At 50.4% G+C, this 24,191-nt stretch overlaps 1 long non-coding RNA gene across 7 annotated transcripts in view; it reads left to right on the forward strand.

The window, feature by feature from the left end:
- Window positions 1–24,191, forward strand: part of LOC102149248 (uncharacterized) — a 231,144-nt gene that overhangs the window by 42,442 nt on the left and 164,511 nt on the right. For 3 of the 7 annotated variants that reach the window (XR_011421414.1, XR_011421415.1, XR_002810480.2), the window contains exon 2: window positions 15,390–15,526. The exons of 3 other annotated variants lie outside the window; for them this stretch is intronic. This is a non-coding gene — a long non-coding RNA (uncharacterized lncRNA). Of the gene's footprint in view, window positions 1–15,112; window positions 15,232–15,389; window positions 15,527–24,191 lie in introns of those variants that run through there. One more of the 7 variants, XR_011421416.1, reaches the window with a different exon arrangement.

Here is a 24,191-nt window from a genome sequence, read left to right on the forward strand (position 1 = left end):
TGGAGATCCACGTCTTCTGACTTCGACCTTGTTGCTTTTTCCCTTCGTGTGCTCCCCTCTCCTCTACCCGCTTGTGTTGCCTGGTACACGGTAGAGGTTACATAAGAGGTTACATAAATATTTGTTGAATGTGAATGTGCATTAACGTGTGTGTTTTCTACAACTGTAAAATTTAGTGAATTGGAAACATCTTCACAATGGATTGTTCTGTATGGCGGACTGTCATGATATTAAGCTCTGGGTTGAGAAAAGAGGAAACATGGTTTGAGTTGAGAATCGAAGATAATAGAGTTTAATGTTCAGAATCTTCTGGGGCTGTCAGCCTAGAAAGGTCCCATGATTCTAATTCAGTTATTATCTTGAGTGTGTAAAACCCTAAAAGGCTTAAGCTTATCACCGACAAGGTGGCTGTGAGGTCTCTGTTTGGCCTGAGGTTACCTCCTGCAGCCGATGTGTGAGTGAGATGGCAAGAGGTGTTGAAATGGACACTTTTTTGAAGAGAGACATATTGAATGTGGGCAAAAAGGCCAGATGTTGAAGTGGCGTTTCTGCTTTTGATTGAAAGTTTCAGAGGAATCTTCTGGTAGACAATGATTGTGATACGAGGGTTTTTAGAACTGTGGCTGCCTGTGAAAGGTGGTCAGTATCATGTGAATTTGCATGAAATCTAACGTAGAGTGGTTCTGTGACCTTGAGCCACCAATTTTCTTTTTCACCACTTCTGTCTCTTTTTTCTCTTGTTGCTACACCGGAAGATTCATTTTAAATGACACTTTTAAATGAGAGGAAAACAGTATTATTTTCCTCCCGATGTTACTATGCTCATTTTCAGTTGGCTGCTTCGTTTTGACAATTTCAGTTAATGGCTTGGCTGTCCAGCTCCCTAACTGTTCTGGCATCCTTAAACATACACAATGACTAAGTGTGGGTTCTTATCTTATTAGGAAATGGAAGAAAGAATAAGATCAGCATTTCCTGGATGGCCAACCCATGCCAGGTACAATGGTAAAGGCTCTTTACTGAGGACCAGTATGTAGGTTGAGCATCTCTCGTGGTGACACAGTGGCAGAGTCAGATTTGAACTCCAGTCTCTGTCTTTTGAGCTTGCTTTCTTGGCCAATACAGTACATAAGATGCTGTGAGGTTGGGACAGAAATGTCCATTGCTAGCCTTCTGGCTGTTCACAGTGGTCTCATTCGCTACTGGATCCTGTTTGGTGTCTTTGTGCTTTCTCTCTGGAGCGAGCAGATCCCGGGCAGTGCTGAGCCTGGAAGAAACAGTGCAAAGTCAAATCTGGGCTGTAGAGTCATCTGGGGTTGATCTGGGACCTGCTATTTATTTAACCTGCCCTAGCCTCAGTTTTCTTATCTGAAAAATGGGTATGATACCAGCCAGGTCAAAGAGTTTTGAATGAGACTCTCATGTCTGAAGTGCCCAGTACATGGGATGCTCTCAGTGATCATTTGTTTCTTTGTCCCTACAAGTAGTGAGGCTGAGTCTCAAGCGCCAAGGGGAGATCACTTTCTCTTCCCTCCCTAAGTGTGTCATCGCCCCCTCCTTGAGCTTGTATTATCTGTGTGTGGCGAGCCCTAGGAATCACGCTGCTGTATGAGCTGAACGGTGATATAAAACCCCGTGAACATTGCCTTTCACGCAGCGCCCTGTGACTGGCTTGCCGCTGTCAGCGGTGACGAGAAGTGGTGGTGCCCCAGGGACCTCGGGGAATGCTGTGTGCAAATCTGGGCAGGGTGACTTACTGGAACCGCCTGGCAACTTTGTGGAGGGAACTGGCTGCCAGGCGAAGAGAAGAGGAGCAGGTTTTGGTGGTGGATGTGGGGCTGCAGGAGGTACGGCTCCTCCTGGCAGACTGGTTCCCAGTTGTGGGCGCTGGGGTGCGGTATGGGACTGGGAAAAGGCTGCTCCCCAAAGGCACCTTCCAAAGGCAGTGAGAGGGCTGGGAGTCCTAGATTGGAGTATTTAGGGAAAGGATTTCTGGGAGCTTAGGAGGTAGGGGTGTGCTGTGGGGTGTACACCAGCTAGGTTGCCTGCTGGGCGGTAGTCTTGTAGAGAAGAGAAATTGATAACCATGGACTAGCTCATGAACTCTCGCTCTCTTGTCGAGTTTATCACTTTGCCATATGGCCATTGCTGTTCCCCCTGCTGTGTGATCTTCTCAAGGACGGGAAAGCTCCTTGCAGAGTGCCCTTCGTGATGGCTATTGAGGAGCTACAGTCAAGATGTGAACTTTGGGATGTCACAAAGGACATGTCACACAGCCTTCCTTCTCACCTGTCTGCTGTTGCTGTGTTGTTTGAGAACCTCTTCTCTCACCCCTCCCTGATGATTTCACCTCATTGTCTTTCTCGTGTGTTTCTGTCTATTCTTTTATCTATATTTCTATACTCCTCTCCATCCTTCTGTGCTTTTTTTCACCCAACCATCCTTGTATGTTTCACCCTTCCACCTGGCCACCTTTCCTCCTGGCTGTTCTTCCACCCAATCGCTCTTCCATCTAACTACCCTTCCACTCAACCACCCTTCCACCTAGCCACCCTTCCATCCAGCCAAGTTTCCACCCAGCCACACTTCCATCTAGCCACCCTTCCACCCAGCCATTTTTGCACCTAGTCACTCTTCCATCTAACTACCCTTCTATCCAGTGATCCAGCTACCAATCCACCTGCCGTCTGATAGTCACTGCCAACCTGGGCACTGTGCCTGCTCTGGAGATTCACAGATGGATAAGAGCCAACAAGGTTCCTGCTCTGAAGGAGTTCATTTTCTGGTGGGAAGCCCAGCATATAGCTATGTGGTTATAGCACGGTACAGTAGGTGCTGTAGTAGAAGTGTCCACAAGGGCACACTGGAGGCCGGAGGTGGGCGAGGGTTCAGCGTGGGTGCCCTAGGGGAAGTTTCACTGGTCAATTGCTTGAATTGAGTCTTGGAGGATGACTTGGTTCTTGAGGCCTTGGGGGCCAGGGAGAGGAGGCAGAGGTGAGTATGGAAATCCGGAGACCTTGACATGTGTAGTAGAACTGTAAGGGATCCGTGGACTCAGGCTAGAGGCCCAACTGCAGAAGTTTGTTAAATCTTTGCTGCCTTGTCATCCCAGTGCCCAGTGCGTAGTATGTTCTTGGTAACTGTTAGATTACTCCTTTGTTGACCTTTCCAGAAGTGAGTTCCTTTTGCATCCATGCCTTTGTCCACAGTTGTGGTCGTCCACCTGGTTAGGAAGCCGCTGCTGTGAGGAGCATGTGCCCCAATGGTGAGGCGGGCTGTGCTCTGGCAGAGTGGTTCTGAATGTCCTCCCTTCAGGTCCACCATCACTCAGGTGCCAGTCACAGAACTGAGAGGAACTTAACAGGCAAGCAAATATTTTTATTTCTGAGCATGCTTATTTGTAGAAATAATTGGAAAACACGGGCAGAAAAGAAAAGCAAAAAATAAATAAATAAAAGCAGAATAAGACAGAAAATACAGATCACCTCTAATCCTGAGGCTCACTGATAGCCACTCTTAACATCTTGCTTCCTGCTTCCATATGGTTTTCTGCCTTGACTTTTTTTTACTTAACAGAGATCATGCCCATTTCCTGGTGTCATTCAAAGTTTTAAAAACTTGTTTTGTGCAGCTTCCCTTGTGTCGTCACGCACCTGGACAAGAAAGGTCCTCTGTGAATAGGTTTTTCTTTCTAATGGGTTGAGCCCTTTCTGTGTGGGGTTGTTGTGATGGACAGGTGGGGACAGTCTGTCAAGGTGCCTCACTTAGGATGATGGCAAAGGGCACATGAGTGCAGGAGGCTGCCAGCTTGCTGTCATTGTCATTATTAGCCAAGTCAGCGCTGCTGGCCTTCAGATTTCTTTCTGCTTTTTGCCTGTCAGACCACACAAACCTTTTTACGCATCTCTGGTTATTTTCTTGGCAAAGCCCTCCAGAAACGTATGAGGAGTTCTATAGAGTCCCGTGCCTGTCAAATTTCTTTTGAGGAATATTTCCCTGGTTGCCCCTCCACAGGTAGTGCTAGGAGGGCTCACTGAGGTGGCCTCCTAAGGTTTGAGCATCCTAATTAATGCCACAAACCCTACAGTGGGAGTGGAGCGATGTGATGGGAAACACACCGAAACAAATAGATGTTCTTGTTGCTTCTGCTTGGCTGCTGGTGTGACTGACCGGCTTTTCATGTCGATTGCTTGTTTATGTTTTCTCAACTGGTCATTTCCTTTGGGGTGTTGGCAGTTTTTTTCCTCATTGATTTGTAAGACCAGTCTTGATTAACTTGTGAATTTTGCAGATGGGGGGCCCCCACCAGACTCTTTGTCAGGCGCGCTGTTCCAGGAATGGCTGCCTTCCTTTCTGTGGGGGCAGTTCTTTACAAATCTGCATCTGATTGTGGTGGCAAAATCAGCCTTTGCAAGTGAATGTGGGCCCTGTCTCATTAATCTGGGCAGTTGCCAGTTCTCAGTGTTCCCACAGAAGTGGCATTTGCCAAGGAGCTTCCCTCCTCTCTCTTCCTTTCTTTCTTCATAAGCAACTAAGAAACCCTGCTGACTTTCAGGTGTCAGTGTAAGTGTCCGTTCTTCAGAGACCTCCGCCTGGAACCCCCAGATTAACTAGTCCTGGGGTTGGGTGGACATCTTCACAGCATCAGCTGCAGTTTCTAACTTAGAGGATGCTTGTGTGAACATTGGCTTGATGCCTGCTTCTCTGATGGACTCGAATCTATTTGAGAGCAGGGACCATGTCTCTTATTGCATCGTATGCGTTACCTCGGCCCCTAGAGCAGTGCTTGGAAATGAATGCCTAGAGTGGTTGAGTGACTTGCCTGAGGCCACCCAGCTTCGATGTGGCCGATCTGGGACTTGATCAGGTGTGTGAGCCCTCCTTTGAGCTGGATCCTTCAGGATGTTTTGCACCTGCAGTGAGGGCTTTGCTTTGTTGTCTAGGTGAGTGGAGCAGAGGTCGGCCTATGTGGCAGGGCCTTGTCCCTACACCCCACTGGCACGGTCATTCCGGGTTATTTAGGCTCAGAGAGGACAGAGCAAGATCCAGGGGAAAGGTTTGGACTGGCTTGCAGGTGAGTGCCGAGTGACAGCCGGCTGCGCCCTCTGCTTGGCTACACCCTCACTCTGCACCTGGTGTGGCTTCCCCCAGGCTGGCCATGGAAGGGGAAAGAAGCTTCCTTTGTCACAAGCTGAGGCATGAACCCGACAGAGCACTCTGGTGCCGCCACTCCTGGAGCCCGTCCTACTGGCGGGAGAAGCCCAGGTGGGCAGGGAGGGAGGGTCTTCCATAGGGGTGGAATGCTTGGTTCCTGGGGGGGGGGGGGGGCAGGGATGGGGGAGGCCTCCTGGTCAAAGTGAGGGAGCCTGCCAGCTCGAATCGGGGTGCTCCCAATCCCCTGCTGCTTGAGTCTGGGCAGGCTACCCGTCTCTGGGAGACCCAGCCTCCTGCCAGTAAAGTGGAACTGTTAGGCCTACTCTCAGGGTTTGTGGGCAGATTCAGTGATTGGTGCCCATTCCTGCCTCTTAGCAAGTGCTCTCTGGATGTTGGTTTACTTTTGTGTGTCCCCCACCCCCACCCCCGTGTTCATAATCGACATGTTGAATTTGGCAGAAAATTTCTAACATTGGGAAGTTCTCAGCAGAGTCAGTGAGAACTCAGGAGGTCCTCCTGCCCAGTCGAGCACCACACGGGGGTGGCAGAGACCACCCCTGCGCTGGAAGGGACCCCACTAGGAGGCTAAACGCACTAGTCCAGAACCATTCCTAGTCCTTGGGGTCCACGCGGGGTGATGGAGAGCATGCCGGCTTGAAGACCCGCATTCCAATCACAGGCTCCCTGCTTGGAGCTGGGTGGCCCCCAGGTGAGTCTTTTGCCACTGTTTCCTCATCCATCCATGAAGTGGGCATTAGGGAGGGTCACAGCCACATAGGTTGGGTGAGGATCCTGGGATGAGGAGGTGGTTGGAACCATCCAGAAGCTGCTGGGGTCAGGGCCAGCTGGGCTTTTTCAGGGGGAAGGTGGTAGGTACCAATCTGGGGGAGTTTGCAGGTATTAAAAGCATCCTGGGGCATGAATGTGATGAATATGGATAAGTAGGCAGGATAGTGCTCTCTCCAAAGATGTTGACACCCTAATCTCTGGAACTGTGAATATTAAACACATTATGTGGCCAACAGGAATTAAGGTTGTAGGTGGAATTAAAACTGACCTTAAGATAGGGAGGTTGTCCTGGATTTTCTGATGATTCCAGTGTCATCACAGGTGTCCTTAGAAGTGGAGGAGGGAGGCAGCAAAGGAGGTCAGTGTGATGTGCTGTGAGAAGTGACGTTGCCGGCTTTGAAGATGGAGGAAGGGGCCGTGAGCCAAGGAATATGAGCGACCTCTAGAAGGTGGAAAAGGCATGGAATTGTGCCTTTTCCTCCAGGAGGGAGTGTGGCCCTTCTAACACTCAGTGAGACCCCTTTTGGACTGTTCATCTCTAGAACTGTAAGATAGTAAATTTGTGTGCATTTAAGGTGCTAAGCTTGAAGTAATTGGTCCCAGCAGCCCTAAGAAGCTAATGCAGTAGATGAAGCATTTGGTGGCCACAGCTGGCGTCCTGCCCCGTGGGGAGTGGGAGCTGGAGACCACAGAGGGATGTGTTTTTTGGGTGTGGCCCTGATAGGCAATCCCTTATTTGGGCGTGATCATCAGTGACAAGGGCCACTGAGGCCTTCCTGGTGACCTGGCAGGGATGCCTTGTGTAACCAAGTGTTCTGAGATCCGTGCGATAAATGGTCCTGTGTAAATGCCAAATACCCATTGCCTGTCTTGTGACAGCCCAGCCTTTGGCTTGGGGCAGCCTGGAAAGGGTGGCATAATGGTGCATGAGGTATGGGCACTCCTTCCCCTCCCACTCTGCTGTTTTAAGTTTTAATTCCTGGTCTCTTGGAGTTCAGTATTTCTTTAAGCATCTCAGGAGCACTTGACAAGCGTATATTAGCCTGGAAGAATGAGCTTGTCCAGCATTCTGGCTGTGCCCTGGCTCAGGGCCAGCACCTTCTCCATCTTTCCTGGACATATGTCTCATTGCCTGCTGATGGGGCCCTCCTGAGCGGCAATGCAGGGAATGTGGCCGCACCCCACCCCTGTCCTCTTTCCTGCCCTGCTCCCGCAGGAATGGGACAACAGGCAGCAGTGGGGCCTGGATGGAGGAGACTGGCTCTGGATGAGGCCTGCTGCCTATCTGCTGGCCTGAGGCCCTCTGCTTACCTGCTGAGGACCCCGCTGCACAGAGCCTTCCCACCTTCCTCAGTGCCCGCCCCCACCAGGTGGTGCACAGAGACAGGAGCCTGCCATTCGCTGGGGTTGGGATGGATGTGGGAGCAGCGTTGGAAGCCACTGGAGAGATCTTAGCTTGTGTTGGAGGCTCAGTCAATTGCTAGTGCATGCAGGCGTTCGCGGAGGTGACCGGTACTGTGGTAGTTCGTAGAACAGACACCTGTGTTGTTACAGATGAAGAAGCCCAGGCCCGAAGAGGTAAGTACCTTGCCTCCTGCTCACTGAACCTCTGCAGATGCTACACACTGTGCTAGCTACACGTGCCATCACGAAGCCTTGAGGTTCATCTTCTAGAGGCCTGGGGCCATTTTAGAAGGTACGTTCTGTCTGTGAGGGGTTTGTGTGTGTGTGTGTATGTGTAAGGCTTGGATTCACTGTATAGGATGATGTTAAATGCTTTTTAAAACCGAAGCCAGGATAGCTCCTTGGTTGGCATCTGCTGGGCCTGACAGGTACCTGGGCTGAGTGTGGGTTGCTCTCCTGAATGGTGAGTGTCTACCGAGCGAGAGCTGCCTGTGGCCTCCTTGTGCTCAGTCACCCAGAATTTGAGGAATGGCTAGGGGTGCTGCCTGGGCTTGTGTTTGGTCCCAGCCAAGGTCAAGTTGTCAGGGAGGATGAAGCGGGAGGGGCACACTTGCTGGGAGGTTGGAGGAGGAGGGGGACCAAGACTCTGCAGCCTTGCAGCCCTTTTATGTGCAAACCCGACCCTTCATCTCCTTTGCCTGGAACACCCCCATTCGCCTCTCCTCCACTCAGAGGGGTAGGAGGTGAGGAATTTCGCAGGGGGCGGTATCTCTAGTCTTGACATGCACATTCCTCTGCAGTGCAGACACCTGGCTGGAATAACAATGAGCCATGCTCCAAGTGCCTGCCTCCTTCAAGTGTGCCTGGAGGATGCTCTGTTTGGGAGGGCTCTGCTGAGCCAGCACTGATTTCCCCGCATTTCCCACCCTCGCTGTCCTCTCCTTCTCTGACAAAGGCCAGGTCATTGGGATGGTAATGCCCTCTAAGCTGGCCTTGGCTCCAGGTGAACTTTGAGGCCAGCCCTTGAGGATGTGCAGTCTCATTTCTTATGCAGATGTGGTGGGGGGTGGGGTTCATGGGGCCTTGGTGGGGGGGGAATGGTGAGGAGAAGGGGACTGGCAAGTCCTAAGACCTGAAACCAAGATCTTCTGAGTTGTCACCTCTTAGGGCATGTCTTTTCATGTAAATGTGCCAGAGGCCGTAGGTCACCCACCTTCCACTCCCTAATAAAATTACTCTGTGCTACTTCCTGGTCAATCTAGACTGTGCCTGCACTGAGGGTGAGAAATCTACCAGAAATCATTGTAGAAGGAAAACATAAGAAAAGGACAACAGCTTAATCCCGGTGGTATTATATTTGGGCTTCTGTGATCCTGTCTGTCCTCATCCATCAATAGCTTTTTCCTTGACTTTTAAAATAGTTCTTTTTGTCTCTTATTATAAAATAAATATTTATTTTGTTTCACAAAGAATTACATAGCACTTCTAATGAACTAGGCAGCTGTTCTAAGTCCTTTGCAAATGTTAACTCATTTAATTTAATCCCATTGCTGCTCTGTGAGGCCATGCTAAGACAGAGGTTAGGTGACGTGCCGGGGTTGCAGGGCCACTTTCTGCTAAAGACCAAGCAGTAGGGCCTCAGGGTCTGTGGCCTTCTCCTCTCTTAAAAGGAGAAAATTAAAAATGTTAGTTCCACCACCCAGAAATAAACACTGAGTATTTCCAGAAAGTAGGGCATAGTTACGTCTGTAGGCTGTCTATAAGCATTTCATTGGATAGATGTATCATAGTTTATTTAGCCAATTTCCGATCATTTGAATAATAACTTTTTTGGGGGGGGTAGGTGAGGAAGATTGGCGCTGAGCCAACATCTGTTGCTAATCTTCCTCTTTTTACCTGAGGAAGATTGTCTCTGAGCTAACATCTGAGTGTCTTCCTCTATTTTATGTGGGATGCTGCCACACCGTGGCTTGATGAGGGGTGTTAGGTCCGTGCCCAGGATCTGAACCTGCAAACCCTGGGACACCAAAGAAGAATGTGTGAACTTAACCACTATGCCACCAGCTGGCCCCAGTAACATTTATTTTAACTGTCGTGCATTTATACTTTTGCATCCTGGTCTTCCTTCCTCTTCACATATATTAGTGCCTTCTCTTTACTTTTGACAAGTTTACTAAACTTTAAGAATGACTTAAAATTCTCCTAAAGACACCAGTAGGCATTGCCTCAATGCTGTCCCTCGGTGCATACTTTGGTGTTAGGGAGTTGCTTCTGGTGGACTGAAGTTAGTAATAAGCAGCTTAGGACAGTGCTGATGGCAGAGATGATGGCAGAAAAGGCAGAGGCCTGGGGGCCAGGTTCACGATGGAGCCTGGTGAATGAGTCAACAGGTTTGCAAGTTGTGTATTACGTATTACAGTTAATTATTTAAGTGGTCATTAGTAAATCATGAAGCTGACGTAATTATTCTTTATTATTAAATAACAGAATGATGCTAATGCTATCAAGTATTAATTATTTAAATCTTATTACTTAGTATTAAGCCTTGTAGTGTTTGACTATCATCGGAAGTTAGAGGAACAAAGATGTCAGACAGTGTCAGCCATTTTCCTTTAGGATGTTTCTGCCTCGTTTTCCTGAGAGCTTGAGGGCCCGGTTGTTTGTACCATTTTTGGCAACTCCATAACCCGAGAGATTGAGACCGTTCGTCAAATTGTATTTTATAATATAAGGTCAGAGCAGACAACTGTACTGGGCTGAATAACGTCCCCCCAAGTGTGTGTCTGCCAGACTCTCAGAATATGGCGTTATTCGGACACAGGGTCTTTGCAGATGTAATTAGTTCAGAGGAGGTCAGGGTGAGCCCTGTATTCAATGACTGGTGTCCTTAGGGGAGAAGAGAGAAGAGAGACAGAGACGTAGGGAAGGAGGCTCTGCAGACACAGAGAACAGGCCGTGGGACCATGAGCAGAGATGGTGGTGATGCAGCTGCAAGCCCAGGAGGGCCGAACGTTGCCTGGAGCCTCCAGAATAAGAAAGAGGCAGGAAGGATCCCTAAGAGAGCCACCACCACAAACTCCCCTTGAGGGGGAAGGTGGACGGGAGAATGAGCCTCAGTCCTTCCCTTTATGTGAGGCCCTCTGTAAATATTTGCTGAATGAAGGAAAGATGAGGCATGTTGTGAAACTGGTCACTTCATTCCGCATTCCCTGCCTGAAGTGCTGAGCGCGCTCAAGATGTGTAGACAAACATCCTTTTCAGCTTGAGGAACCTCCTTCTCCGGTTACTAGCTATGGCAGCTTCACACAGTGGCCGTACGTCCTCAAACCTTGGTGGCCTTACTTGTAAGATGTGAACCTCTCCTGGGCCATGGTGAGGATTAAATATGATGATGTGTGTAGACCCCCAGAGCATGGTGGGTGCCCCGAGAATGTTAGCAGTTATTGTTATTGTTTGCGAAAGATGTGAGTGGTGTTGCTGTTTATGCTCCTTTTCCTCTTAATCTTGTAACTGCTGCTGTCACATCTCCCTCCTGGCCTCCTCCTCCACCTCCTTCTCCTCCATCCCATGACTGGGGAGGGCAGGGAGCCCACAGAGTGAAATGTCAAATCAATTCCTGTCCTCTTAGACTGTCTTCCAGACTACCTCTAAGTGGGTTGAGTAACCATATGCCCTGACTACCTCCTCTGCAAAGAAAAAAATAGACAATGAGAGCAAAGCAGCAATAGGAAATCCAGAGGAATGGTTGTTGTTGGATAGCGGCCCCTCTAGGGTGCACCAGGAGGGCGTACGTGTTGGAAACTGACGCTCCAGAGCAGGTGATGCGCATCTGCGTTTTGGGCTAGGTTGGTCCAGACAGCTGCCCTTCTGCTGATTGGATGCCCGTGAGGGTTCCCAGGGAGTGACAGCCCTTAGGATAAGTGTGGGGTTTACTCTTGGGGAGGGCAATGGATATAAAGACTTATAATCCAATAAATGTTAAGGAGGAAAGGGGAATTCCATCTCCCTCCCCCATGCGGTGTCCCACCACCCCTGTGTTTTGTTATACAGGTCATTGTGGACGAGTTCTGAGGAAGCGTTGAATTTTAGCTCCCACCATCTGCACAACTACCCTGTTTCACAGCTTAGGAAATTTGGTCTCAGGGAGGTTATTTTGCTTCCATGGCCCTTTCCCAGAGCTGGGGAAGAACCCCAATGCTGTCCCTGTCCCTAAGCCCTTCCTGACTCCCAGCCCTGGCTTCTGAGTTCAGGGGCTTGGTGGCAGGGCCGGGTAAATTCAGGTGAGCCGTGCTGGGTGCCTGCTGCTTCACACCATAGCTTGGTGGGTGTCTGTCAAGCTGATTGGGTCTCTGTTCTAAGTCTCGTTGTTGGGGGGCCCGATGGGTGGGACTCCTGAAGCTCAGGGTCCCTGAGCTTTGTCTGTCCCTAGGCAAGAGTTGTCAGAATTGGGTACCGTGTGCGACTGCCCCTCAGTGTGGCCGACATCTGTCATGCGGAGAAATGCTGAGGATACAGCTCTTCGGTGCTCTTGGACCTCCGACCGGGAACTGTTCACGCCCCAGGAGAAGAATCTCTGCAAATTCTAGTGCCAGATACTGATTCAAAAACAAAACCAAGCCGAACAGTTGTATTTTTTTTTTCCTGATTGTATTAAAAATGTATGCTTGCTGAAAAATTGCCCCTACCACTACTGAAATGGAAAAAGTAGGAAGTGACCTTTTCGGATAATGTCATTCCTGTCCTTTGGCGGAGGATGTTAATGGAAAGAATCAGAAAACCCTAGCTTGGAAGCCTCGCTTGACCGTTTAGTTTCTAAAGGTCTCACATGAGGGAGAAGTCCTGCCATCCCCGAGGGCCATCACGAGAGTTATGGGAGATGTTTGATGAAATTATGTCAAGGGCTGTCACTGGTCCTTTGTGGGTTCTGTAAATATTCTTTGTCCCCATTCCTGCTCCTTGCTTCTGATCTTCTAGGAATCCAGACAGGTGAGAGCCAAGTGGCTGGAGGAGCCCTGTCTGTTCTCTGATCTGTTGCTGGCTGCACAATGAGCTGCTGTCCCCTCCCCAGCCCTGCTCTCCTACTTGCGGGTGTTGACCAGTTCCCTCTCTCCTGCCAGGTTAGACAAGGACGGGAGCAACGAGTGTCCAGCCTGGAGCGTCTGTGGTGTCCCACGACCTGGGCCTGCCTCTGGCTCTGGGCGTGTCCTCCTGAGAATTCTAGAGAAAGTCTGAGCAGGTTCAGAACAAATGCATGCTCCTCTTGCAGACTCTCAAAGATGCCCGTGACACACACCTCGATTCCCTCCCACTCATTTACCTGCTCAGTAAGCCCTGTTGAGTGCTTGGCACCTGGAATTAACTGAAGGACATTTTCTCATCCTTAACTAATTTGGAAAATGTGAGAAAGGAGACCGCTTTTAATTTCTGGAAGCACAAGGAATATGTTTATCATTCAGGTGCATTGCTGGCTGCTGAAAATCATCTGGGTTAACTTTCACGCATTGAGCTGCTGGGGGGTAGTAGTAATAGCTAATATTTATTGAGTGCTTTCTGTGTGTGAGGGACCCGCCATGCACGCTGCATGGATTATCTCATTTTGTCCCCCCAGCAGCCCTGTGAAGGAGGGGTAGTTATTAATTTCTGAGGCGGAAGGCGAAACTTCAAAATACTGAATCAGCCTCTTGGTGTCCAGTGAGTAATGGAGGCAGGATGCAAATGGGCTGTTGTAATTCCAGAGCCTGGGCCCCCAAAGGGGACGTTCTCCATCTAGAATCTTTGTGGATGTCTCTGTTCCGCTCCCTCTGTGAATCAGTGATTCAGCGTTATCCACTTGTCCTTTGAAATATTTTTGCCATTTCTCCATTAAAAACAGTCTCCATCATTCTGACCAAGCAGAGTGACTGACACACAGTGGGTTTACAGTAAATATCCAGTGCATGAACATGCCACATGAACATGAATTGAGCACCTACTGGCTACCAAGCAGCTGGAGTACTGGGTTCAGGGAGATGCAGAATTTAAGGATGATACGGTTGCTATCCTCAAGCTGCTTACTCTCGACTCCGTAATGGAGAAAGCTCAGGTCTGCATACAAATTGTGGCAGTTCAGTGTGGGGCTAGTGGTATGGAGAGAATAAGGCCTGTATGCTTTTAGAACATCCTGATTCCGCATATTGAGTCACCGTGCCGGAGCAAATGGCCCAAAAAAGCCAACAGGCTGGGATTTAAAATTGATATGGTGGAGGGGCTGGTCCCGTGGCCGAGTGGTTAAGTTCGCGCGCTCCGCTGCAGGCGGCCCAGTGTTTCGTTGGTTTGAATCCTGGGCGCGGACATGGCACTGCTCGTCAGACCACGCTGAGGCAGCGTCCCACATGCCACAACTAGAAGAACCCACAACGAAGAATACACAACTATGTACCGGGGGGCTTTGGGGAGAAAAAGGAAAAAATAAAATCTTTAAAAAAAAAAAAAATTGATATGGTGGGGCCCGCTCTGTGGCACAGCAGTTAAGTTCGCATGTTCCACTTTGGTGTCCTGGGGTTCACTGGTTGGGATCCCGGGTGCAGACATGGCACCGCTTGTCAAGCCATGCTGTGGCAGGCGTCCCACATATAAAGTAGAGGAAGATGGGCATGGATGTTAGCTCAGGGCCAGTCTTCCTTAGCAAAAAAGAGGAGGATTGGCAGCAGATGTTAGCTCAGGGCTAATCTTCCTCAAAAAAAAAAAAAAGTCAATATGGTGTCTGCCATTATGCTGTGGGAGCGCTGGGGAAGGGACAGCACTGGGTTCCGTTCAGCTGTTGAGTCACAAGGGAATGATGAGAAGATTGGGAAGGCTGCACAGAGGAGGGAAAGGGTCTTGCAGGATGAGTAGAGGTTCACCAAGGGCTGAAGAGTTGGAGGGACAGTAGGAGCAGAGGCCCAGAAGAGGGTCAGTGTATGACATGTCCAGTGTGGCCAGAGTGCAGAGGTGGCCGTAGCCGAAGCTGAAAGTTTAAGAGCTTGGGCGGTGGGTGAGGCCTTAGTCCTAGTTCATCTTATTTCCACCTGTGTTATTGGTATTGTGGTTTTGTCACCTGCTCACGGGGATGGGACTGGCACCTACGTGGGAGGGGCACTGAAGGATGGAGGTGTGCGCTGTCTCTGACTTAAAGGCGCTCATGAACGTTTGCAGTGGGCGTTACCTCTGGGCTGGTTGTGAAGCAGTTGACTGTCATTCTGACAGTTTCAGACAGAGAAGTGGTGGGCGATTAGATGCGTCCTGTGACCCTGTTCATCCCCAAAGGAAGGTCTCCATCCTCTTCACGGCTTATGCTGAGGAGCTGCTGCGCTCCCACTGTGCGTGTATCTTTGGACATGACCCTTTGGGTGCCCGTGTGTTCATAGAAGAGGAAGCAGGAAACGACGAGGTGTGTCGGGAGCTGTACTGAGTTTTATAATGGTGGTTGGGGAGAAATCAGAGTATTGGGTTTTCGTCTCGACTCTATTATTAGCTTACCATGTGACTGTGGAAGGTCACACGTCATCTCCTCCTTCGCCATCTGAGGTCTGTTTCTCCTCCTAATGTTCTGATTGGTGGGAGCCGATGGGGGTAGTCCACTGAGGCCACTTGCTCCCTGGAGCCCATCTGAAGGGTTAAAGGAGATGTGGCCAAGCGTGGCAGGTAGCAAATAATCAATAATCTCTTTCCTTTTCTTTTTTTCTGTTCCACTTCCTTCCTCTAGTCTAAACTACTCCCCGTTTTCAGAATTTAATGTATTCCTGTCCTTTTATTTCTTTTCCCCATGAGGCAAAAGGAAGTTCCAGGTTCTGCTACTTCCTGATTAGCTGATCTCGGACAAGCCACCCTGGCGAGCCTTAGCCGTTCATCTGTGATATTTGTCTGGTAACTACTTCCGAGGGGTGGGTGGGGACAAAGCGAGACCCTGTGTGTCAGGAGCCAGCACGGGGCTGGCGCAGAAGGTGTTCAGTGAGAGCAGATTGCGGCCCCTCCCTGCCCCACCCACCAGCAAACCACTCACTGTGTCTCCATCTTCCTTCCAGGACCTCATGCTGAAAAGAGAGCAGTTGACTCCCAGGAACAGGGTTTCTCCAGCAAGCTCTGTGCGACATCCCTGCATCACTGTCACCCAGGGACCTGTGGAGTAGACCCCGCCCCAGGCCTTCTGATCAGAATTGCTGTGAGTGGACCTCAGGGATCTGCCCACATCGGGTGCTTAGACACAGCCCAGTGGGACGCCACTGGCCCCAGAAACCTTTTGTGAGCCTAGTACTGTGACTTGCACCGTGAAGGGACTTGGTAAATACAGAGCAGTGTGTGCACGTGGCGTCACTGTGAATGCTGTGATGCCACACCCAGTTCCCACGGAGCTCTGGAGACTTAAATGCCCCAAGTCGGGGTGCCTTTCTGGACTACTGTTCTGACATGTTTGAATGGGTTTGAATTTCTGCTGCTTAGTTTTTTCTTTTATTTTTTCCCTTTCCTTCCTTCCCCTGGATGATGTTTGTGTTGTCCATACATGCTTTCTGTCTCCGGAACCCCAAATGCTGATGGGGTAGGACATAGTGGGTTTGCCTTCTGAGTGCAGGGGAACGAGGAGAGTGTTAGCTGCTAGGCTTCCCCACGTCACATGCTGGCAGTTTGAAACAGCTCCTGTCCTCAGGGAGCGTCTGGGTGGCAGCACAGCACTGTTGGCTTCTGTGCCTCGCTCCCAGCTGGTTGGATTTTTGTCGTCTCCTCTCCTCCCCCTGCCCCACTCCCTCCACGTTGGATTTACCCAGTGGGTGTAGAGATCGCTGCCCAGGTTGACTTAGTGAAGGGCGTCTGTGTGACTCGACGTAAAGACCTGCTTCTGTGAAAGTCAGAAGTGCATTCCGGAGTCACAAGCGTGACCTCCCGGAAGCTCAGCTAATCTCGGTTTTAAAGAGGAGTCGGAACAAAGGGAGTGATTATGGGATGTGTGGAGTGTGGGATGTGGGAAAGGGCAGCTGCTGCAGGTTGCCTGGTGGAAAACTTCGTCTTGAGGAAGCAGCTCGTGCTGAGGAAGCCAGCTCCCCAGCCCCCAAGGGAGTGGGAGCCCATGGTCATGCTGAGCTGGGGACCCAGATCCCAAAGCGAGACAGGGGTTTGGTGCGAGGATGGGCCACGGAGACTTACAGACTGATGGTCCTGGGTTCAAGTCCACCCCTTGCTGGCTGCATAACCTTGAGCCAGGTGCCTACGCTTCCTGTGCTGTGATTTGGGGATATGAGGTCTGACTCTGGGGTGTGAGCCTTAATGGGGGAATTAAAAGAGGCCTCTTTGTGGTGGCAATTAATAAATGCTTTTTCTTATCTCCTTGCTTATTTTATTTTTTTGCTGAGGGAGATCGGCACCAAGCTAACATGTGTTGCCAATCTTCCTCTTTTTGCTTGAGGAAGATTGTCGCTGAGCTAACAGCGGTGCCCATCTTCCTCTGTTTTGTATGCGGCACGCCACCACAGCATGGCTTGATGAGTGGTATGTAGGTCTGCACCTGGGATCCAAACCCACAAGCTCCAGGTCACCAAAATAGAGCCCGCGAACTTAACCACTATGCCACCAGGCCGCCCCCTCCTTCCTTATTTTGAGCATCACTCTCTACCCCTACCCTGAGTGACTTTCTCCTTCTTCCAACTTACATACCTCTTAGGGGCTGCGTGATTTGGGCCTGAAAACAGCTCCAGTCCTGGCAGAGCTCACCGAGGTCCTGGAGCCCGTCGACTGCAGTTTGCGGGCTTAGGCCTTACATGGACTGTTTCTCATGGCCCCATTTCTTTGATGAGATTTGAAGCTCTTTGTGGGCAGGGACGTGTGTGAGATCTTGAGTCTCCTTCGAAGCTACGTTCCTGGAGAATGCGTGTACCCTAAAACTTGTCTATGCTCAGTCTTCAAGGCTGATCTTACTGTCGTGTCAACAGCTGTCTCCTTGAGTCCCTGTTGGGTGGCTTGCTTCCCTGGCAGTTTGCCCCTTTGTTCATGGGGATTTGATTGACATTTGGGTCTTTGCTGACCTTTCCCTGAGGGATTTTGTGGGCAAGGGCAAACAAAAAGAACTAAAACAAAACAAAACAAAACAATCAAACTTTGAAGGTTCGTCATCTGTGGAAGGAAAGTGCTCCTGACTTCCCTCAGCTCCTTTCAGTGTCTCAGTCCCCTCAGGCTGTGAAGGAGAGTGGAGGTGAGCGGATTAAGTGGAAGGTTGCCTTGTATTGAGGACCTGCTGTGTGAAAGGGCTTCTGTAGGTTCTGTCTGCTTGTCCCCCTAACAGCGCAAGGCCGGACCCATTTTGCAGATATGGATGTCGAGTCAAAGAACTGGAGCTCAGGTTTTCACGCCTTGGAGCTGACGTTCTCACCCTGGTCTGTTTGTCTATAAAGCACTGGTCATCACCTGACGGGGCATCCTTCTCCCTTTCTTGCCCCCCTCCTGTCTGTCTGCCTCTTTCTCTCTCTTAAAGTTGCTATTGCTGTTCATCTCTGGTCTGGTCTAGTTAGTGAAGAAGAGGTTCTTGTGAGGTAACCCCGGGGATCTGCTGTTAGGACCGTCGTACCCCTGTGACTGTTTGAGGCCTCCGTCCCATTGGGCCTGAAGGACAGCGTGTGAGAAGTGCCCGCATTCTGCTGGGGCGCTGCTCACAGGTTCCTCCAGGAGTGTTTGTCACTCACCTGCAGGTGACAACAGGTGGTCAGGGCTCAGTTGTTTTGGGGAGACCTGTCTCCCCACTCCTGTCAGCCCTGAGCTTTGTGGAAACGATGTCACGGCTCAGGCCAGAGCTGGACGTTCTTCCCTCTCTGGTGAGGAGCCATGTGGAGAAGTGTGTCGTGGATGACATGTGGGACTTACTGCGGGAAAAAGTGAGACTTGGGACCCATGGACAGGTCACTGGGCTGGGACCGTTCTGGTCAGAGTCTGGCAGTGGATCTTCTTGATGCCTTGGGAGTCTCTGCCCACTGCCATCTCCAGCTGCTGAGTTTCTGCTCTCTCCGTTTCTGTCTCCAGAAGCTTCTTATCCTGTCAGCCTGCCCCCGGTCTTTCCCACTCCATAGTCCTTCTAAGGCAGGACACCTGGTGGTTCAGCTCAGAGGCTCTGGGGGCGGTGCCTGGGCTCCTGGCTCAGCCCCATCTCTGCCTCCCTCTGTGGCTTTAGGCATACCTCTTCCTGTGCCCCAGGGTTCTCATTTGAAAAGGAGTTCATGCCTCGCAGCGCTGTCGAGGTTACCTGACTTCAGATAGCCAGCGCTCTCGGAACAAGCCCCCAGGATTTCTGCCTATTCCCGGGCCGCTAGTCACTGGTCTTCTGCTGATAGTGCCCCCGCACCTGCCAGATTCAGGCGCAGTGCCTCTCCCAGGCATCGTGTGCACAGTCCACCCTTCTCGAGATTGGCATCTTATTCTGCATCCCGCCTGTCTTTCTTAGCTGGGTGACCTTGGATGAGTCACGGCCCTCTCTGGGCTTCGTTTCTCAGCTGTTCGGGAAGAGAAGTGAACCACATTATTCCAGGGTTTCTTGTGGTCTGATGTGCTGGCACCTCTCGCACTCAGTGTGGTCCAGCCTCTCCTTCTCTGCCCCAGTTCCTGCCACCCCGCCTTGGTCACCTGGACGTTACTGGATACCTGTTGAGTTCCCACGGGCTGTGCAAGACTTCTGGAGCTTGGCCAAACCTAGATGTCACTATTTTTAAAGAATAGCTCTAATCACTGTACCTGGCAGAACTGTCAGCAGGACTCTGTTACCTAATGCAGGTGAAGGGCTTGTTCTCTGTGGGCCCCCCTGCCCCCTCCTGTGTCAGGAGTGTCACAGTGTTGAGCACGGCACAGAGCATCATCCGATTCTTCCTAACACTAGTGAACAGGGCTGGGTTCAGTTTGCATCTTCCAAGCCTAACGGAGGGGAGCAGCAACAGTAGTAGCTGAGCAGGCTATTGTTAAGGGAGATGCTGACGTCCTGCGTGAGTTGTGAGCCCCCGTGGGCAGGTTCTTGTGTGGAGCGCTTTGTATACAGTCTCTCCTCCACGGATGAACCCCAGAGGATGTGCATTTCAATTCTTTATTTTTAGTAAACAGATGAGGAACCACTTTCGGAGAGCTTAAGGGATGTATGTGCCCATGGCCAGCGAGTGACGGCAGCATTGGGATTCACACCCGGGTTTATTTGGTCCCCACGCGCCCCGTCCTCCCATCCCCTGAGGGAGGGATTGGCTGAGTGTGAGGAGGAGTGTGTATGGAAGGCTTGGGAATTCCAAAGCAGCTGATCTGTGTTATCCCAGCACACGTTGGGGAGAAACTGAAATGAAGCAAAAATAGAGTCTGTCAGCAGGAGGACAGCTGCCACTTTCTTGGGGAACGAATCTCCTTGATTTATCTTCCCAGGTTGGCCAGGCCCCCGCTCTTGGGGTATCACAGACAAATCATGTGAACATGGCCAGAGAAATGACTGCTCTCTCTTCGTCCGAAAAAGATAAAGTAGACACCTGCTTGGTGGTATCAGTGTTAAAGAAATGTTACCCCACAAACCTGAGAGAGAGAAAGAGAGAGGAGCCAAGACTGGGAGGCTTTCCTGACTCGATTCTTAGCTCAGAGGACCGCTTTCTCATCCCCTCCAGCCGGTGTCGCCCCCTTGGCTGGCTCTCAGAGGTGTTGGAGTCAACATCTGCTGACTTGTGCTCATGCTAAAATTAACAACATGACTGATGGCTGCTGCAAGAGAGGGAAAGAGAGCGAGAGAGAAAACACACACAGAGTCAAGGAGACCGAGAAGCAGAGGAGTGGGGCTGACACACAGCCACACACCCGCTGGGAGATGCTCTTTGTGGCTCCCACCACGAACTCTGTCCTCTCACAACGTTGGTGCCAGGGAGGGCCGGACCTGCCTTTGCTCAGTCTGTGCCTTGTACCCCGTTCTCCAGACTGTGCTAACCCATCATACCTTCAGCCTTCCCATTCCCAGAGCATCCGTCCGTGCGTTCCATATTTAGGGGAAGTTGTTATAGAATGATGCTTTCTTCATAGTGGACAGGAAAGAGAGGCAGCCTGCTTCTCATTTTTGTTTGAACTGTCCATTATAGGGTTTTGACTAGTGGAAATACCTGGTAGGGAGGGTCAAGAATGAAATGACATTTGGGCCTGACAGCCCTTGGAAGGCAGAGAGGAGGGAAACTCAGCCAAGAGAATGGGGTGGGGGCTGTATTGTCTCGTGGGACAGTTCCGTGTCCCGTTCCGTGTCCCAGGCCAGAGCATGCTTCTTTGTGAAATGTTTGCCTCAGTGCCCCTGGGGGCAGGGTCAGCTGTGAGGCTGTGGGGCATGACAGTCTGGAGGAGCAGGGGAGGCTGGAAGGTGTCGATTCCCAGGCCTCGAGGGGAGTTCCAATGTTTTCAGTATTCCAGCAAACAGACTTTCACAGGAGAAATAAAAAAGAAAAAATCTTAATCATCTTTCTATTGAGGTAACGTGTAAAAAGGTGCACAGATCCTGAGTATACAGACAGCTTGATAAATGTTCCCAAGTGAACCTGTGTGCATAGCCAGCACCGGGGGAAGAGAACACTACCAGCATTTCCAAAGCCCCCTCCAGACCCTTTGCAGTCACCAACTGTCCCTTCCCTACTCGCTCAGGATCACCTTGTCCTCACTTCTAACAGCGTAGATTAGTTTGACCTGTTTGCGTATTTAATAGAAATAACATCATACGACGTTCCCTTGTGTCTGGTTTCTTCAAAATTACATTTGCGAGCCGTGTTCGTGTGTTGCCTGCAGTGGTAGATCATTCTCGTTGCTCTGTAATATTCCATTGTGTGTGTGCTTTTAAAACTCATTCTACTGGGTCTGGCCGGTTAAGTGCGCATGTTCCAATTCTCGGCGGTCCGGGGTTCGCCGGTTCGGATCCCCGGTGCGGATGTGGCACTGCTTGGCAAAAGCCATGATGTGGCAGGTGTCCCACATATAAAGTAGATGAAAATGGGCACGGATGTTAGCTCAGGGCCAGGCTTCCTCAGCAAAAAGAGGGGGATTGGCAGCAGTTAGCTCAGGGCTAATCTTCCTCAAAAAAACAAAAACAAAAACAAAAAAAAACCCGTTCTGCTGATGGGTGAGAGTGGTTTCCAGTGTTGGGAAGGTGCTGCTGTGACCATCCTGCAATCTGTCTTTTGGTTGAACGTATGCACACGTTTCCATGAGTTTACACTTAGGCATGGAACGGCTGGGTCACAGGATGCACATATTTTGAGCTTTGTGGATAGGGCAAAACAGTTTCCCAAGCTGGTTGTTTGTCTTTCTTCAGGCTGCCTGCCCACCAGCTCGTATGACAATTCCAGTTCCACATCGAAGCTGACCCTTCGTACTGCCCGCCTTTTTCAGTTTGGCCAATCCATTCCAGAAAGAGCAAATGACTTGAAAGGAATCGCATAGGAGAGAAAATGAAATTGCCCCCTGAGAGCTCTCCTGTTCGATGATACTGGAAGTCCTGATGCACACCGCCCCGCATCCGTGCTTTCTTGCAGGTGGAGCCGTGGCGGGGCCACCTCCTCCTGTGAGCATCAGTGCTTCCCCGGCCCTTGGTCGGGGACCGCTGCTTTGCTGCAGTAATACCCAACAGACCATGTCATAATTCTTCCCCAGGTGACAGAGCTTTCATGTCCCTGACCCCAACAAAACAAACCTGGCTTCAGACTTGCCTGTGGGCCTCCGTAAATATTTAACAGACTGTGTCCCCCGTTCTGTCTCCTGCCATTAACTGGGGCTGGCACCATAAATCACTGGTCCCCTGCTCGCCGTAGGCAGCTGCTCTCAGCCGACAGGACTCCGGTCCTGACGTTCTGGTGTGATGCTGCTCCTGGGCTGCTTCCTGGGGCTGGCAGCTCCTGCTGGTTGCTGTAGGAGCCGAGGATGAAAGAGGGACATGTGTGAGGCACCCTGGGACAGACCGTACTAAAGGACAGACTTGAGGGAGACCTGTTCCATTTGATGCATAAAATAATGGCTGCTGTGGCACTCATAATATGCGCCCGGCAACACGCTCAGTGCTTTATGGTGATTATTCCGTGTCAGCCTCACAGCAGTTCTATGAGGCAAGTAGAAATGATTTACCCCCATTTTACAGATGAAGAAACTAAGGGTTAAAAATATTTCTCCAGAGTAACATAACTACGAAATTTGGTAGTTTGACTTTAGACTTTAATGTTTTAGCTGCTATCCTGTGCTTCTCTCTTAGGGGCTGACATTTAGACGCTTAAGCTTCCTTCTGAGCCCATCTTTCTCTTGGGTTCTTCTAAAAGCTGTGTCAGGTGGGTTTATGTGGGATAAAGGGAGCTCACCTGTGACCTGTGACTCCTAGTCAAGAAAAATACTTCAGAGGATCTGTGCTCTCTGGCGTGGTTGCTATGATAGACAGGGTAATGGCCACCCCGAAGATGTCCATGTCCTAGTCTCCAGAACTATGTGAATATGTTACTTTACATGTCAAAAGGGACTTTGCAGATATGATTAAGGTTCAGGACCTTGTGATAGAGAGATTATCTTGGGTCATCTGGGTGGCGCCAGGGTAATCTCCGGGGTCCTTAAAGGTATCGGAGGGAGGGAGGTGGGTCCATCAGAGAAGGAGATGTGAGGCTGGAAGCAGGGCAGAGAGATGCTATGTTGCTGTATTTGAAGATGAAGGAAGGGATATAAGCTCAGGCATCCGAGAGCAGCCTCTAGTAGGTGGAAAAGCCAAGGAAACAGATTCTTCTTAGAGCTTCCACAAGGAATACAGCCTGCCAACACCTTGCTTTTAGCTCTGTGAGACCTGTGTTGGACTTCTAACCTCCAGAACTGTAAGATAGTGAATTTACGTTGTTTTATACCATGAACTGTTTGACAATTTGTTATTGCAGCAATGGTTGCTGTTGATGATAGTTGGTGTAATGGTCAAGCTCATGGGCTTTGGAGCCAGACTAACTGATTTCAAACCCCTGTTCTGTAATTCTCTAGCTGTGTGACCTGGGAAAAGTTGCTTAACTTGTCTGGGCCTCAGCTTTCTCATCACTAAAATTGGACAAGAATAGTTTAGAAGATATAGAGTTGTGTGAGGATTAAATGAGGATTCTTTGCGTGTGAAATGCCTGCAGGTTAGTTTTAGCTACAGCCATTCCTGGTCAGCCTTTGTCACTAGCAACGCAGAGAGGTGGGATCAGGGCGCAGACTCAGGAGAGAGACTGTCCGGTCTCAGAGTTGGGCTCCACTCTTTGCGGTTTGAAGCAAGGTAGTCGTCTGGGTCCTGTGTCCTTATCTGGAAAAAGGGGGCAGGAGTCTCAGGGTGGTTGGGGGGTTGAATCAGATGGGGGCCAGAGCTTTCAGCAGAGTAAGAGGCTTCCCAAAGGGCCGTTGCTGTTATCATCCGGTGGGTGGTGGCTGTGGGACCTCAGGCTCTGTGCATTGTGTATCGATGTGTTCTTCGGTTATCTTTAAAATGGTTTAAGTTCACCAGGTTGGGGAGACAAATGTCTCCCCCTATAGTTGGAGCAGCCCTGGGGCCCTGGTAGGCACTCAGTAATTGCCGAATGAATGAGTAAAAGAGGAAGGGGTGCCGGCCCTGCCCTGAAGAAGCTCGCAGTACCTGACGAGGCCTGGAGCGATGCCAGGGGTCTGTGGCTGTGTTTAAAAAGAAACTAAACAAAGAACGACTTCCTACCAGCTGACCCCAAACCCCCTGAGCTCACAACAGGGACCTCAGCCCCACAGGGGAGTGAGGGCTGCCTGCCAGGCCTGGCCGTGCTGTGAACATCCGAAGCCAGCCACCTAACCTTTCAGGAACCTTCTCTTCTCATCTTCATGATGGACGTACCTCAGCT

This window comes from Equus caballus, chromosome 9 (genome assembly GCF_041296265.1).
Source record: "Equus caballus isolate H_3958 breed thoroughbred chromosome 9, TB-T2T, whole genome shotgun sequence".
NCBI lineage: Eukaryota > Metazoa > Chordata > Mammalia > Perissodactyla > Equidae > Equus > Equus caballus.